Source organism: Artemia franciscana, chromosome 8 (genome assembly GCF_032884065.1).
Source record: "Artemia franciscana chromosome 8, ASM3288406v1, whole genome shotgun sequence".
In the NCBI taxonomy this organism is placed as follows: Eukaryota; Metazoa; Arthropoda; class Branchiopoda; order Anostraca; family Artemiidae; genus Artemia; species Artemia franciscana.
Window position 1 is genome coordinate 894,945 of NC_088870.1, and position 18,636 is coordinate 913,580.

The window sequence follows — 18,636 nt, forward strand, 5'->3', positions numbered from 1 at the left end:
TTAACAATCAAACAGTTCGTGGTAACGAACTGTAGTAAGGAGCGACCCGGCTCAATAGTAACCAAAACTCTAAAAAATGGAATTTTGGTACCAATAGCTACATCAAAAGAATCGCATTTTAATGGTGATTTTAAATATTTAAATTTCATCAAGTTTAGTCTTACCCATCAAAAGTTACGAGTTAAAATTTAAAATTTGCCTTATTTTAGAAAATAGGGGAAACACCCCCTAAAAGTCATAGAATCTTAACGACCATCAGAATAATCACACCATCAGATTCAGCGTATCAGAGAACCCTACTGCAGAAGTTTCAAGCTCCTATCTACAAAAATGTGGAATTTTATATTTTTTTGCCAGGAGGCAGATCACGGATGCGTGTTTATTTGTTTGTTTGTTTTTTTGTTGTTTTTTTTTGTTTTGTTTTTTTCCCCAGGGGTGATTGTGTCGACCCAGTTGTCCTAGAATGTTGCGAGAGGGCTCATTCTAACGGAAATAAAAAGTTTTAGTGCCCTTTTTAAGTGACCAAAAAATTTGGAGGACACCTAGGCCCCCTCCCATGCTAATTATTTTCCCAAAGTCAACGGATGAAAATTCTGAGATAGCCATTTTATTCAACGTAGACGAAAGACCTTATAACTATGTCTTTGGGGACGACGTACTCCCCCACAGTCCAGGTCAAAACTTTGACCAGTGCTTAAATATAGTAATAGTTATTGGGAAGTGTACAGGCGTTTTCAGGAGGATTTTTTGGTTGGAGGCAGGGGTTGAGAAGAGGGGGATATGCTGGGGGAACTTCCCATCGAGGAATTTGTCATGGGGGAAGAAAATTTCCATGAAGGGAGCGCAGGATTTACTAGCATTACTTAAAAAAAACAATGAAAAAATAAATATGAAAAAAAAGTTTTTTTTTCAGCTGGAAGTAAGCAGCAGCATTAAAACTTAAAACGAACAGAAATTATTACCCATATGAGGGGCTCACCTCCTCCTAATACCTCGCTTTTTACGCTAAAGTATTTTTAGTAATTTCAACTATTTATTCTGCGACTTTTGTGATTCAGGGGTCATTCTTAATGAATTGGGACAAAATTTAAGCTTTAGTATAAAGAGCGAGGTACTGACGAGGGGGCGAACCCCCTCATATATGTAATAAAAACACGAGAATACAAAAGTTCTTTACGTAAGATAATTTGTAAGTTACGTATATCTTTTACTTATAAAAAGATTCGTAAAAAAATAAAAGTTTTAGTTGCCTTTTTAATTAACCGAAAATCGGAGGGTAAATAGGCTTCCTCCCCCGCTCTTTTTTTCTCAAAATCATTCGATCAAAATTACGAGAAAGCCATTTAGCCAAAAAAAAAATAAATGTACAAATTTCGTTTTAATTATTCCTCTGCGGAGAGTCAAAATCAAAACATGCATTGATTCAAAAACGTTCAGAAATTAAATAAAAAAAACAAGTTTTTTAAATGAAAGCAAGGAGCGACATTAGAACTTAAAACGAACAGAAATTACTCCGTATATGACAGGGGCTTTTCCTTCTCAACGCCCCGCTCTTTATGCTAAAGTTTTTTACTGTTTTAAAATGTAGAGTTAAGAGAAAGAGTCAAACTTTAGCGTAAAGAGCGGGGCGTTGAGAAGGAAAAGCCCATTTCATATACGGAGTAATTTCTGTTTGTTTTAAGTTTTAATGTCGCTCCTTGCTTTCATTTAAAAAACTTGTTTTTTTATTTAATAAGGAACCTGCATAGCTAACAGTTCTTGTCCTGGGGGCTGGGGGGGGGGTTAACCGCGGGAGCATAGTGATTTGGCCTTTGGAAAATTTTGAACAATATGACAATCTAATAATTTTGACCGGATGCATTTGGGGGAAAATATTGCGGAAGGAGGGGGCTAATTGCCCTTTGATCTCTTTTGAGTCTTAAAAAGGAGCTAAAACTTTTCTCTTTCAGAAAAAACTTGTATATTAATAACGGGCAAATTGTGGACGTTAGAGCTCTTGCCCTGGGGGCAGTTGGGGATTTGTCAACCCCTAAGTTGTAGCTATTCAAATTTTGGACTACTTTCAAGAAAACCGCCATTTTGTCGAATGCTTTTGCATGATCCAACAAATCACGTCCACGGGTGTCCCTTTTTCCAATAGTTTGGTGACTTCATCGTATGACTGTATTAGGTTTGTGTCCGTGGAATGGCCATTTCGGAAACCATGCTGATTTGGAGACATGATGTTGCTGTATGTCAGGTGCTTAGTGACAGCATCGCTTATGATTCCCTCTAGAATGTATGAAGTTACAGATCTTAGATTTATTGGCCTATAATTTTCAGCTTTGTCTTTGGAGCCTTTCTTGCGTAATGGTATAACAGTAGCTTTTTTCCAGTCAGAGGGGACAGCTTTTTCTTTTAGTGATTTCTTGAAGGTTTTTGCTAAAGGTGAGGATATGAGTTTAGCAGTCTCTTTGAGTAGTCTCGGGTGTATACCGTCTGGTCCTTTCGACTTCGATGCGTCAAGCTTTTTCAGTCGTTTTTGGATATCTGACTCAAGACAACCATTGGCATTGTTACATTGACGGGATATTCCTGGGTATTTGGGATGTTTCTAGAGTTTTCCACAGTGTAGACTGACGAATATTGTTTGTTTAAGGTTTCTGCTATCTCTGCATGATTGGTGATTTTGCCATATGGCGTGGTTAGGTAGGGAATGGAATGTCGTCTTGGCTTTGCTGATGATACATAGTTCCAGAACTTCTTTGGATTAGTTTTAGTTTCTGTAGCAATGATATTTTCTTTTTTTTTATAGAATATCGTGTAATCTTTCTCAGTCTATTCCTTGTTTTTTTTAATTTATCATATTGTTCTCGAGAATTTGTTCGCCTGTATTTTGTCCAGTATCTGTTCTTGTCTGTTCATTTCCCGTTTTTTGGACCTAGTCAAGTAAAGTAGGGTACGTGGTCTCTTGATATATGAGACAGTGGTACATGTCTCCTCGTGCTTTAGCATTATTTCCTTGAAGAGATTCCAGCTGTCATTGCTTGACTTGTGCTCAAACAGTGCTTCCCAGTAACCATTTTGCATTCTCCTTAGTTCCTTGCGGATTCTCTCGTAATCGATATATCTTCTGCAAATATGGTCGGAAGAAGGTGGTGGTAGTTAGAGAGTTGTTAAAAGACATACATGATCACTTGCAACAATCGGTGGTAAATTATCGATACTTAGAATTTGATCTAGGTTGTCTGTGATTACCAGGTCAAGCACGAGGGTATTTCTCCATCTCTGAATCTTGTTGGTGATTCAACGGATTGATATAGGGTATTTTCTGCTAGGTAAGTGAGAAAAGCAGAGTTCATAGCATGACCCTCATGATACTGGGGGGAATACCCTAAGCCATCAACCCAGCTGACTTGAGGAAGGTTAAAATCTCCAATTATTAAAAGGAGCTTTGGCTTCTTATCTTGTAGTAACTTCAGGGCTTTACAAAGTGCCAGTTCAGACTCTATTAGGTTTGGGCAACTAAGGCTCCGGTAAAAGGTGGCTAAAACTAGACTTCCTCGGGGTAGCACAATCTTTATAGCTAAATATTCAACCGAATCAAAAACTTTATTAAGAGAGATTATGCTTACCGATAAAGTTGCCTTCACATAGACTGCGATTCCTCTTCTCGGTTCATCTTGTAAATTTTTAAATAGGAAATATCCAGCAATTCCAATGTGGGCATCGTCCAAGGGGTTTTTTGTATTCTTCGGCTTAATTTCAGTTACACAAATCACATCATGATCATTTTTTGCTGCTAAGATCCGTAACTCCGTTAGTTTATTTTTCAAGGAGTCTACGCTTGTGCTCAGCACTTGGAGAAACTTAGAGCGATGACTTTTAATGTTTTGTACTTGATCACTTGAACATAGTTGTCACTAGTTGTTTGGTTATCTTCATAACTAGTGGATACCGTATCCCTTTCCGAAAATGTACATCTATTGCCACTAAAGTCAAAATATTTTGAACTATCGGATCTATTTACACTAGTGGGGAAGGGAAAGTTCCCAACCCCACTCACTGCTGGTTTTTTGGGACAATGCAACCCTTACGCTTTCCCAACCCTTTGTTTTATTTTTTCACTCGCTTCTGCTGGTAAATGGTTTTAAAAATGAAGGTACAAAAACACCCAACAGGCCTCAGAGGTACTTAATACCGTATCAACATAGAGAGGTATCTAAATGGCACTTTGCAACGCTACCTATTTTTTATTATAATAGGGCATCTTTAATAAAATATAAATCAAAATTAGAAAACGTGGCTCTTTAAATAAGTTTGTCTACTAGTGTAGAAAAATTCTTTGCAACAATAAATCACCTTGGTAAATTTATGCCCATTCATGTGCTTTAGATAGAAAGGAAATGAATTCATTGTTTTTGTATTTTTCATGATCAACTCCTTGATTGTATTTATGGTTTGGGACTAGAACGAAAAGAAATACTAACACTTATGTCAATGGGGGAATTGCAGCTTCTTTATGTTCACCTCTTGTGATACTTGCAAGTAATGAGATGAAGAGTCTTGTTGTTTTTGAACAGTTTGCAAGTAGCGATTGTGTCTCACTTCTTTTGATAGACTAGGGGAGGTTGAGGCTGATAGGTGGGGAGTCTGAGGGACACTGACTAAATATTTTGTATATAGCTAAATATTTTGATAAATGAACAGAGTATGCTATTCAGATAGCTAAGAAAAAAGCTTATATTTACTTAAAATTTATATTTACTATCAGAACTTCATCCTGAATCCTAATATGACATTTGTTTCTGTTGCAAATCTAATTCTAACCTAACTTAACAACTTTGGCTAACTTATCCTTTCTGGCCTTGCCCAAATGCAGTAGCTCATATAATAAATTTCATATACATTTATTGACCCTTGATTTGTCACTGTCATTTCAATTTACAGGTAATTTGGTTTTAACAAGATTGATGCAATAATAGGTATATAAGCTATATCTAAAATCAGAATTAAAGGTATTATCTTTGAGCCTCTGTTAAGGGCTTAAAGTTAGATTTAGAACGGAAATAAATGTTGTATTTGGATTCAGGATAAAATTGTGATTGTAAAGGTAAGTTTCTTTCTTGGCTATCTGAATATTCTGTTAATCAAAATATTTACCATAGTTTCTTCCTGCTGCTTGTTGTCATTGATGTTGCTTGTTTGTCATATGATGGGCTTAGTTTAGGGGCTATGTGTGGGCATGCCTACCCTAGAAATATTGCCAGTAGCCAAGACCATAGACATTATGGTATTAGAGTGTGTTTCTACTTCATATAATCTTACCAAAAGGTTTAAATAGTATATTTAGCTGGATTCATTGTTTTAATTTGCCCCACTTCAACTCAAGTTTCTGGATTTGCACAGGGACATATTTTTGTACACTCAAAGATATTTAGGCAAAACACTTGCACTGAAAATTGATCTAACAAGTTAAGTGTAGGCTATCTATTGTAATTAGACAACAATAATTGGTTTGGCTGTTATTCTGATAAGGGTAATTAGACCAGATAGTATAACAAAAAGGGTTTTATTTTATGCTATAATTTGACAGCCAAATTTCCCATCTCTGCACCTTTGATTATGCCATATTGGTGACAAATTGAATGAATAGAAATTTTATCTATATTATTGTATATTCATTGTACTTATGGAAAACTTTTGTGACATATCTTCAGATTAAACAAGTTTTGTAAATTATAATATGCAATAAAAGGCAGCTTTTCTACAAAAATAAAAGGGCAAGGCAGACAAATTATATAAGTTAAAAAAGATTATTCTATTTTTTGCAAAATAGCAAAAGAAGGCTATTTCAGCAATGAGGCTTAAATTTCTGGGTCCTATAGCTCCAGAATGCCCATAGTATGATTTCTTTAGTTGAAAAGATTATTTTGTTAATTTTTTCAGTGCTAGATTAGAGGACAGGGGGGGGGGGGGGGGGTTGAACAAACTAGTGGCTTGTTATAAAAGTGTTTTAGGGTAAAGATACCTATGATATGACTATGAATTTTGGAATCACTGTTGAAATTTTCCTTCAAAACAGGATAATTCTGCCCAGTTGTGACTTGGAGCATCATCTCTTGAAGGTGTCATTATATTTTGACAATGCAAAATTGTGATGCTATATCTGATACATCCAGATAAGAAAAGAATATTCAATTCAATTGGTTTCCTGTTTTTGTTATGAAAGGAGTTCCCTGTAATTTTATTTAGCTATGCAATGTTCAGATTGTCATTACTTAGTTATTCTTTTGCAAAAAGGTTAGGATTAGTACCAATGCATCAAGATATGTCTGATCTTCTTTAAAATGTAGCCATATTGGCTTTTTCTTGATAAAACTGGATTAAAATGGTAGAAAATATTATGTTGATAAAACTATGTTCCAAGTGTTGAAAATTCTTGTTTGATGTAGTGGAATACCAGGCCTAGAAAAAATGTTCTTTCAACCAAATTCAAACAAGATATTGGCTTCTATCAAGGGATATATTTCTTTTGGGAATATGTTGTAGTAGCCTTGCCAAAATTTTTGACAGACAGCAACAGGCCTTGTCAAAATATAGGTGACTGTTGTTACTTCACTGAACATTTAAAACAGATAAGAAATAATTTATGTTGAAAATCAAGGCTCCTCTTACAAAAACATAGTTGTTGAATGTGTAGAGAAGCTAAGAATTTACATATGAAAGTAAATTCCACTAAGCCAAATATAATGAGCAATAAGGAAATCTCTGTTGGACTGTCAAAGCTGAGAGGAAGTGGGCCATTTCAGATAGTGTTTAGAGATGCTATTCCTGTGACATATATGCAACACTTTGAAAAAAGAAAAGAGTCATATGACCTAAGTCACAAGATTGCACTCAATATGATTGTCCGAATTTGTTCCTATACTTGAAACAATTTTGTCAGTTTTTTGTTGCCACTATCTGAATAGTGTTTTATACTTTTACACATTAAACAAAGTTGAAGAAAAGCAAAGAAATAAAGTAAAAAGAATAGGCATGTCAAATGCACCTGGATCCACCCACAAACGTTTGCCAAGTATTCAGGGATGGATCTAGAGCAAAATCTTTGGGGAGGTCAAGTATGACAGAGGCACTAGTGAGCAAAATATAGGGGGCCAATGTGACAAAGGTGCCAATAATTGACCAAATTGACATTTTTTTGTGAAAAACAGGGAAAGAGGGTGCCAGAAAAATCTTGAGAGAAAGGGAGGGGTGGATTCCCCCCAGCCGCCCCTAGTTCTGCCAGTGGAGTATTTCAACACATGTTGAATTGGGCTATGACTTGTGTCAAAACAGGTAATGTTTTGTTGTGCTGAATTTGTAGTTGAAAATGCTCCAATTTCAGGAAATTGGAGTTTTTGTGCCCTTTTCTGATAAAGCTTCAAATCAAACAGTTGGACTCCTAGATGCTTTTCCTTCTTACTGAAACCCTTTTTCAAGCCAAAATTCTTTAAATTGAGCCTTCTGGAGTATAAAAAGTTTTTTTTTGCAAAACTGTTGAATCATTGTTGTCTTCGCCCTGCTTAATATAACCTAACTTGTAGTTAATTTAATATATTTCCATTATGGACAATGATAGAACTATATGATAATCCATTTGAACTTTCAGCTAATTTCTTTTAACATGCATAACATAGCTCTGTTTGCTTGAAAAGTTTTACAGCTTGTAATGTTCATTATGATTTTGAACTGATTGTGATTCAATAGAATATCAGGGGTGGATCAAGGATTTTTTTTTTTTTTAGCAAAGGGCACATAATAGGTTGCTTTGATAAACTTGCAACACACAGTCTACATTCAGTCTTTGACCTATATGGATGAAAACCAGTTTATATTGGTTGGTTAACTTACAGAGGATTATTGTTTGGATATTTATTTCATTGCGCAACTATTGAAATTGTGTACAATGCTATATAGTGCTGTGAACAATTTGCTTTTGATAATTGGATAATTAAAATCGTGTACGCAACTATTTAAGTTGTGTAACGTGCTGTTAACAATTTGCTTTGAATAATTGGATTTTGGATAATTAAAATTGTGTACGCAACTTCTGAATATATATCTTGTGAGTATTACTACCTGATTTGCTATTGCTTTTACTGACAACTATTGTGGCCCCGCCCACGAATTTTGATGAAATTTGATCATTTCACCGGATGATGCCAGGTGAAAGACTTGTCTTGAATCCCGTGTTGAATTTCATTTCACGGGCTAGAAATGCAGGTTGTTCAGCTGATAATATTGTAAAAATTGCTTGCGATTTTTTCAAAGGAGATAAGTTAATTGAAGCAAAGAAGATTTTGTGGGCTGATGCCTCTATTACTAGGGTAACTGAGCGCCCCAAAGTGACTGATAATGTAAGTGATATGGTTCGAGCCTTTGATCTTTGTGATGAGAAAAAGATCAGCCTACCTCAGTATCTGATTTTCGAGCCAGATCAGGTCCCATGTGTGCCAGGGGAGACAACAGCTACGTTAACTCGAAAGGTTAATGAACTCTACATGGAATTTAAAAGCTTCGCTGAGCACCATAAAGCAAGGTCAGTCGTGCAAACTATTCCTGATATGAAACCTCCCCCACCCGCAAAACCGTCCTATTCAGTTATTGTGAAAAATCCACCAAAAAACTTGAATAATCCTGACGCTCGAAAAGATTTCCTGGATAAAGCTTGTGGGGGTGTCAGTTCAAGCATAGTTGTTTTGAGGCCTAGGAGGGATGCATGGCAAGTAGTTCTGTCGGACAAGGGTGCCGCCAATACTTTGGCAGATGCATTAAGCAAAGTAGACCAATCCATGAATGCTAAAGTGAAGAGTCCTGCCTTTTTCGGTATAGTACGCCGAGTGCCTGACGGAACATCTAAAAGTGACCTATGTGATCTCGCTAATAACTGTATAGAAGTTGTTCAGTTAGGAAGTACGAGGTCTTTTCGATTAAAGTTTGAGTCACGTGACCACCTAAACTATGCCATTGAGAATCCCCTTGTTATTGGTTACGAGCGTCTACCTATAACTGAGTACAAGTTTTTGCCTACCCAGTGCTACAAATGCCAGTGCTACGGCCATACTGCGAATAACTGTAAAGCTTCCCCGAGATGCTCTAAATGTGCTGGTGACCACCAGAACTCCAAAGAAAACCCGTGTCAACTTGTCATGAAATGTGCTCTCTGTGGCTCCTCCGACCACCCCTGTTATTCGTATAAATGTCCAGAAGCACAGAAACTACTGCTTAAGAAATGAACAGTCAAACAAACACAAGTACAAGTACTTTACAAGATTTTACGTTTCTTAATAATTTGTCACTGTGCAATAATGTTGTTTTTAATTATTACGATGACCAAACTAATCTGTCCACCAACACCATAGCTAGCCCCGATAGCCCTTTAAACCAAATTAACTGTAAATATCTCGACACTTTTGATTTTGTGAAAAATGTGAAACCTAAGCTAATGGAAGAGACCAAACTTAATGTAATTTGCTTTAATATCAGAAGCATACGGGATAAGTGGGCTAATTTTAAAGATTTAATTTTAACAAATGGTTACTGCCCTTTCGACGTAATTGGAATAACGGAGACGTGGCTTTCAGAAATTGATGATACTAATGAATTTTCCCTCACTGGCTTTCAAGCTATTCATATTGAAAGAAAATTAACCAAGTCCTCTGGCGGCATTTCTCTTTACATCCGATCAAGTCTAAAATTCACCAGACTATTCGATTGTGAATTCTTGTTCTCGCAACCTATAAATAATAGATGCATTTATTCAATAATCGTCGACATAAGTGTAGACGAGAATTCTTTTATTTTTTCGTTATTTTATAAACCACCCTCATTTCCGACACCTTTCTTTTGTAATCAGTTTGATGATTTTTCTAGTTTTATTAATTTACCACAAAAGAAGGCAATAGTTTTTGGGGACTTCAATTGTAATTTATTAAATGTTAGCAATAACAATGATAATGATACCTTCTTTGAAACATTTACCTCAAGTGGTCTTCTTCCCACAATCCTTTTTCCTACTAGAGTTGATCCCATGAGGTCTACCGCTACTTTAATTGATAACATTTTTGTATCCACTTCCCTGGGAAACCACCTGTCCTCCAAAATAATATTTTCTGACCTGTCAGATCACTTTCCAGTCTATCTTTCCTTACCCTCCCTATCAGCTACTCAACCCCGTAGAACTAATACCCCTACGTCTAATAGAATATATAATACTGTGAATATGAACCGGTTCACGGATTGTTTGAAATCCTTCGACTGGTCCAAGACTTTGGATTGTCAGGATGTTAATTCAGCCACAAGTAGTTTCACACAGGGATTGAGTGATCTTATTAGTTCAACCTTTCCAGTTCGTAAATCAAACCGAAAAACTACCCATATACGCCCCTGGATGTCAAATAGCCTGATAATCTCTTCATACCGAAAAAATGACCTATATAAGTTAGCTTGCAAAACCAGTAGCGTTATTGACCTGACTAATTATAAAAAATACAAAAACATATATACCAAACTCATCCGGGAAGCAAAGAAAAATTATTATTATTCAAAAATCTCTCACTGCAAAGGGAACTTGCAAAAAATTTGGTCTACAATAAATGAAATCCTTTCAAAAAAAAGGAATTCAAGATCTGTTCCTATTAATCTTAGGGACATCAGTGGCAGATTAATTGACCCAATTTTAGTACCGGATGCTTTTAATAATTATTTCACTAATATTCCAAATGCTAACTCCTGTTCCTTCTCACAGTCAGTACACCCTAGCAAGAATCCCAGATCCATGTTTTTCTCTCCAACTGATCGCAAAGAGGTGCTTCAAGTTATCGTATCTCTCTCAAATAGTAGTACACCTGACTTCTTTGGCATAAGTAATAAGCTTCTTAGGACCGTATCTTCCTATATTTGTGAACCCATTGTGCACATAGCAAACCTGTCTATGACCAATGGAGTCTTCCCAGAAATATTTAAATCAGCAATTGTTATCCCGATTCATAAAAAAGGCGATCCGTCTGAGATAAGCAATTATCGTCCAATCTCACTTCTCCCAGTTATATCTAAGGTGCTCAAGAGAATTATATTCCGACGTCTTTCTCCCTTTGTATTTGGGAATCAGTCATCAGATTCATTGATTTCTCCTCATCAATATGGCTTACGTGCCAAATTTTCAACTGCTCATGCACTAATAGACGCCACACAGTTTATACGTTCCCAACTTGACCTTAAAAATACTGTATTGGGCTTATTTCTGGATTTTTCAAAGGCCTTTGACATGGTTGATCACAGTGTTTTATTAAGTAAACTCAATAACCTAGGGATTCGCGGAGTTCCTTTCTCATGGTTCGGCTCTTATCTCTCTGGTAGAGTACAGAGTGTGAGACTGGGTGGGGTGACTTCACATCCCCTACCTGTCCGGAGGGGCGTCCCACAGGGCTCTGTTCTTGGTCCAATACTTTTTCTCCTTTATATTAATGATTTGATTACGGACCTGGGCCCATCAGTGCACCCAGTACTTTTTGCTGACGATAGCAACTTTTTCATCACCGGTCCTAATTTACCATCCGTCGTCACCTCTACTCAAACCCTTCTGAATAGAGTACAGGAGTGGTGTCTCGTTAACTGCATGACCATTAACAGCAAGAAAAGTCAGGTGGTATTATTTCAAACCCCTTACAAAAAAAATGAAGTTCAGCCAGCACTTGGCCTAAAATATTCTACCAATCTCCTCCCGCAGGTCGAAGTTGCCAAGTTTCTTGGTGTCCACATAGACTCCTGCCTATCATTTGCAACACATGTGTCCTGTGTTAGAGCCATAATTTTGCGTCAGGTAAGTATAATTAATCGTGTGAATTATTTTCTTCCTCTCGATATCCTTGTCACCCTTTATTATTCTTTTATTTACCCATATATCTCATACTGCGGATCTGTATCGGGCAATACTTATCCTTCAGTTACCAATAAATTAAAATCTGCTCAAAACCGTGCCGTCAAAGCAGTTTTTCGGTTGCCACGACTATATCCCACCAAGGACTTGTACTCCGATTTTGGTATTATCCCTTTTGAACAAATCATCAAAAAGTTAAATCTATCCCTTGCATATTCCGCTTACCATAAAAATCTTCCTCCCCACTTATTAACTTATTTTAATAGTAATAATTCTGAAGGCCACTGTCTCCGTTCATCCAAGCGTTCCTTCATTGTCCCCAGGTGTATCTCTAGTTCCGCACAGCGATCCCCAATTTATAAATCTATAATTCAATGGAATGTAATACCCTCCAGTGTCGAGCTATCCACAAGTTTTCGGACGCTATATAATAATGTACTAAAATCTTGATATTATATTTCTTTAAATGTTTGTTCAATTTGCTTTAATTACCCTTGTTTTCTCTTTTTTTTTCTTCTCTCTCTTTTTCATTTACAATTTTTTGTTGTTTTGGTCCTTAACAAGTTCGCTTCTAGGATCTTTATTATTATTGTTGTTATGTGTTTTCTTTTTGAATAAATTGATTGATTGATAATTGAATTTAAAGGGAATTTCAACAATTGCATGTTGTAGGTAGATAGTGAAAATGGTTGTAAATTTAATCTAATATCTGGTGAGGGTTAAGGTTCTAATAAATCTATTGGAATTAGATTGATGTAAAAATGCTGGAACAAAAAATAGTAAGTTATAAAAACCACCCCACCATAAAAAATAGCCAAAAGCTGCTCACATCTACAAAAAAGAATATGATATTAATATTTTCAGCATACTTTTTAGCCTCTGTCCTTCCGACCGCTTTAGCAATTGTTAGGCTTTGTATTGTCATAAAAAATTGATCTTAAACCATCTTTTTTTGAGTCATGCATTCTTTGGGACTATTTGTATAGGTCAAACCATCTAGCAAGTCTTGAACTATATGGCTATGCTTAGTAATTATGATGGTAATGGAGAGTAGAAAATGAGGATTAAGATACAATTGTGTATACTTAAAAGATTAAACATTAAATACTAGCTAGTTTAGGGGTGTAACAAGAAAAATAGAACAAAGAAGTAGAAATACAAGGCATCTAAAATGATGGTTTTAAGTATAGGCAATTGACTAATCACCATTTCTTTTCAAGTTCATTTCCCTCATCCTTCTGCGTAGGGGATCTTACCCCCATTCCGAAGAAAGGGAAAAATGACATCAAATGCTCGTCAATCCGCCCCATTACAGTCGCCACATCCTTATGTAAACTATTCGAGCTTCTATTCATTAATGAACTGGAAACTAAATGCTATACACCGCCACGTCAATTCGGATTTAAGCGCCGCACTGGTTGTGCTGATGCCTTGACGGCTGTAGTGAGTGTGCTACTCGATGCGGATTTTTCTGGAGAGAGCATAGTCTTAGCTAGTCATGACATCAGCCGTGCATTCGATTCACTCATACACGCTGCAATGTTATTAAAAGCTTCACAACCAGGTCTGAATCCCTGCATAGTTCGATCCCTACGTGATATGTACTTGAGGCTGTCCATTCGCCTAAAGCTTCCTCCTGACAAAAATTTGCCTGCCCGGCCTCTTGAAAAATTGATCCCCGTTTTGAAAGGTGCCCGCCAGGGAGCTGTCTCCTCCCCTCATTTGTTCAATAATTATGTTCTTCAAGCACAAGTTAAATGCCCAACCTCATGCATTCTTTCCTCTATAGACACCTCCTTAGTATGCTACGCCGATGACGTCTTGAACTTAAGTAGAACATTGCAAAAAGCTTCTGACATTTTTGAAACGCTTAAAACCGAATATCTAAAACTTGGCCTCAGTTTTAACCCTGAGAAAACCGAGATAGTTCTCTTCAATTGGCAAAAAATACCACACGTGCCTTCACTGCTTTTTGGTGAAAATCTCGTGAATACTGCTGACCATACACGTCTTCTACTGATCAGACACCTCAATCGACGCATCCCCGGCTCGTATGCTTCCATAGTCTCTGCTAAATTCCGTTTTAGCCGCCCCCTCCTTGCCAGCCTATATAACGCTACTGTTTTACCTCATATTCTGTACCTGGCACCATTTTGGAAACTATTCTCGAAGGCTGATTTGTCTAAAATCCGTGCGCTTTTCTTCCGTTTTGCTAAATACCTCCTACGTTTTCCTCCCTGGTACAGAAACTCAATCCTCATTAAAAAGTATTACATAACTGACCCTCATGTTGCAGTTGAAAATTTAATCAAAAGACACCATATTAAAATAGTAGATCACGATTGGTATAATCTCCTTTTACAATAGATCTGTTTTCGTTTTATTCATTTTAGTGCTATTTTGTTTGCCCTTTTATTAGTTGAGTCTCTTTCTAGTTATGTCTCTTCTGATATGTTCTTATATATTTTCTTATATTTATATGTTCGTACTCCGTCTTTTTCATTTTGTATGATTGACGGGTTTTCAAATAAATAAATAAATAAAAATAAATAATATATTATTTAAATTACAGTATTTGCAATTTTGGAAGAAAAAGTATATTTGTCTTCTCCTACCAGTATATTTTTCTACTCCTACCATATTTATTTATTACAAAGTTAATCTCTACCTCAAAATTTTGAAGAATGTTTATAATGGCTAGTCGTGTCATATTAGAGCTCTTTGTTAGTATTTTCTCTTCTGTTGATCCTAAAATATTAAAATAAAGACCAAAATCATCAGAAAAATATGAAGTCTAATAGAGATGCATTTAGGTATGCACTTCAAACTAAACATATGAGTCAAAATACTCCTTCAAAAACAATTCATTATTTTTTTTGTTTTATTTGATAGGTATAGATTGGTGATTTAAATTCTCAGGGTTTTAGGTTGTGGAAGATTTTGAACTTTTTTTTTAATCTTGAAATTTTTATATCTTCTGAAAATGTCTGTTGAGCACAAAAATAAAATTTTAAATTAGGCTCAGATCTAGCATTAAGTGTGAGAATTGTGATGTAAAGTGATTTTGATTTATAGACAACTAATTGTGGAAATAAGATAGGATGGCATGTACCAAAATAAGTATAAAATTCTTCAGCAGTATATGTAGCAGTATATACAATTTTATTAACAAATATATGCAACCCCTATACATAGACATAGCTATATTTCATGACTAGTTGGCATTGAGAAGGTGAGAATTTCTGAGGTAATATTGTAGTTGCATTCCATTTCCATGGTTAACTCAAGTGGTGTGAGTTTCCCCTTTTTTTCAACGTTTTATTAGTAAATGTTAAAAAAATTAATCGTTGCCATTCCACGGATTCAAACTGAGAATTCAGAGACCCATCTATACTGGCTAGATAAAAAAAAAAATAAACACATAATCATTTTTCTTCATTTATAAACAATTTTTTGAAAATCTATTTTTCTCAAATGATTATTCCAGCCTTTGAAGAAGTATTTCTACTCATATACTTAGTTTTAAGTGTATACTTATACAAATATATTAAAGTTCAGATATTTCTAAAGAGTTTGACATTTATTTTAATCTTTAAGATGAACTGAGGAGGTGACATACCATATAATGCAGAGCTTTAATTATGTGAAAATAGGGCAGTAAATTGGCCACCATTTGCTAACGAAATTCCAAAACCTTAATTAATAGTAACTTAGCGCTTCTCATGCATTTACTTTCTATTATGCAAATCCCCCTAAAAACAACATTGTCGTAAAAGTCATCCCACTTCGCAAAAAAAGCAAATCCAAATTTTATGACAGCGAAAAAAAGTAATGATACCAATTTCTTCGCCTCTGTGCCATAGAAAGAGTTGAAAACAAATCTCGACAGCAAAAAGTGGTTTAAATATTCAGTTTTCAGCTCTGTTGTGACAGTACAGTCCAGACATTATCATTTCGACAGCCTAAAGAACTTAGGATTTCAAGTCTCCCCTCCTAGTTATTACAAAATGAAGGTTTTCGCCTCCCAGTTCGCTTTTGTAGTAATACAGACAAATTCCCTTGATAAATCTAAATTTAATGAAATACTTTTAGTCAGTATCTGTCACCAGTAAAATCTAAGAGAGACTACAAAGAGTAACTGAAACTTTGTTTCAAACTCGTTTGGAAAAAGAAATAGTCTTAACAATTGGAGATCTATATAAATAACTCAGCTTATAAAAAACTAATTACAAAAAAAATAACTCTAACGTGTTACATTGTCCCAACTCCAAATCCGCCACTACGTTAGCGAAGGTGCGTGCCCCCTCCCCTGGATCCGCTAGAATATTGCCTGTAAAATAAGAAAAAAATTATAAGAACACCTGCAAAGAATTAGTCACCCCTAAATTAGGGCTGTTTTGCTTTTGCTCTTGACAGTGCAGTAGATTAGGCTGAATTTTCAAATTTGCAAAAACCGTGTAAATTTGCTGGACCTGAAAAGAATAAGGGCATGCAGCAAAAATTTTACAAATTATTAATTAGGTTTAAATAAAAAAAAAAATCCTATATCTCCTTCATTTTCAAATTTCAGCATTTCACTTTGCATGAGGATTGGGAATAACATCAGTATAATTAGGTGTCACACTATAATTAAATTGCTTGATAACTTCCAAGGTTTGTCAACTTCAATAGGAATTCAATTATTTCCAAAATTGAGATTATGCTGTGACTTTCTATCAGCTGGTTGGCTGCCAAAGCCTGCCCCCCTCTCAACATATATCCCTAGCTACACCCATTGCCATTATATTAATATGAAGAAACGATTTGGCCTCCAGAAAACTTGTGTGGCCTATCACATATATAACTTGGGCTATATATTTTTTCGATACTGCCCTACCCAATTCCTTTTACACTATATGCTCTACCCTAACCCCGATGCTACCATCTGCAGCCCAAGGAACTATTGAAACTTAAAAGCAGAGACTAAAACAATGAAAGTCTTACTTTGTAGTATTCAGGATATTTCTTTTAATCAGGTCATCATGTTTGCTTCCATTACCATCTGCTCTTCAAAATCATTTCAAGTAATATTTTTTAAATTATTTGATCAATCACACATAGAGATAAATTTCAAACTGAGAAGAAAATCAGTTTAAAATAGGAGCTCTAATATATGACTAGATTGAAGTAATAGAGAAATACATTACTAGGGCTGTGTGTGGGACCATCAGGGGGGGAGGTACTATAAGTTTAGGAACTATATAAGTAAATAGACATATTTTAGAATGTTTTAGAGTGGTTTCCAGAATTTTATAGTGATCTCGTTTTAAGAATGGTAATCATGTGGAGATTTAAGGGTAGCAAAGTGAATCTAGGACTATGTGCCATAGTACTCACACAGTACGTGATATTGAACAAATATATTTAAATTGCCTTAAATCACAGCTTGGAGCAAGTTAAGGAATCTTGATTGAAATATATATTTTTAAACATTGACAACAGGATCCTTGGGCTAGGCATTACCCCCTCCTCCCGGGAAATACACCTTGTGGAAAATACTCCCCCAGAAAAAAATCCTTGCTGCTGGCTGCTCTCCAATCAATTTCGACTTATAAAAAAACAACTAGAAATCTCAATTTCGGATGTAATGAGTACCCTTGAAAGTTTTTGTGACCATGAGGTGGAGGTGGGGAATAGGAAGAGGCAGTCCTCCTATGCAGACTGAATTCCGCTCATTTTGGGGTTTAATGCTGCTCTTTACTTTCATAATGAACAGTATAGACCTGAAATATTCCCTTAAATCATAGCAATTAACGATCAATTTCACATTTTGATGCATCTTTGAAGTTTTGTGTCCCTCCCCCCTTAAAAAAACATTATGCCATTGAAACGTACTCATTTTGGTATCTCCCCCCTCCCTACATAAAGATCTATCACCTCTCCTTAATAATACGCCACTGAACTGTGAAGTAAATCACTTCAGTTAAAAAAAGGATTAAAATAAATGCTAGACACATATATGTACAATAATAAGGAAGGTGTCACCTTGCATCACCCTTGTGGATATTACCCGAGTTTTTCCATGCAAAAATCTTGCCAGACAATTTGATCCCCGTTGAAAGGACATTCTTCCCAGATATATTTCCCCACTGAAAATTCCCCCAGACTATCCCCCTCCCCCTTCAGAAAACTCCCCGCGGAAAATGTCTGTATATATCCAAATAATAAATACTGTTTGTAAGTGTTAGACCAATTGCAGAATTTAAAAAGGAACTTAAACTTTTACAATAAGGTTTTCTGCTTATTTTGTAGTTAGGGAGGGAGGGAGATACCTCAAATGGTGCATTTTAAGACCAAAAAACACCAGCTCTCATTGTGCCTTGAGATAAATACAGAGTTAGTTCTAACAGAGAGACGAGGGGGAGGTTGAAATATAAATTGATGCATAATCTCCAGGGATTTAACCAGGATATTTGTTTTTTTCCGGGGAGGGGGTGTTTTTTTCGGAAGATTATTTTTGTTCGAACTCCAAAAGACGAATCAAAAGTGTAAAATTGATATTTACTCCCTCATGATATCTGGGAATATTTCTGGTATTCACTGTTATTATGCAAGTAAAGAATAATATTAAACCCTAAAATGAGCAGAATTTATTCCATATAGGAGGGGAACTGCCCCTTCCTCATCCACACCTCCACCTCGTGGTCGCAGAGCCTTCAGAGGTTGGTGATTATATCAGAAATTGAGAGTTCTAG

The 18,636-nt window shown here is 35.9% G+C and overlaps 1 protein-coding gene across 2 annotated transcripts in view; it reads left to right on the plus strand.

Moving 5' to 3' along the window:
• The first annotated feature begins 4,267 nt into the window (after positions 1 to 4,267).
• Positions 4,268 to 18,636, plus strand: part of LOC136029859 (uncharacterized) — a 57,462-nt gene continuing 43,093 nt past the window's right edge. Inside the window, exon 1 of one of the 2 annotated variants that reach the window (XM_065708314.1) lies at positions 4,268 to 4,345. The gene's annotated coding sequence lies outside the window, so the exon portion shown is untranslated. The remainder of the gene's footprint in view (positions 4,346 to 18,636) is intronic. The other variant, XM_065708315.1, reaches the window with a different exon arrangement.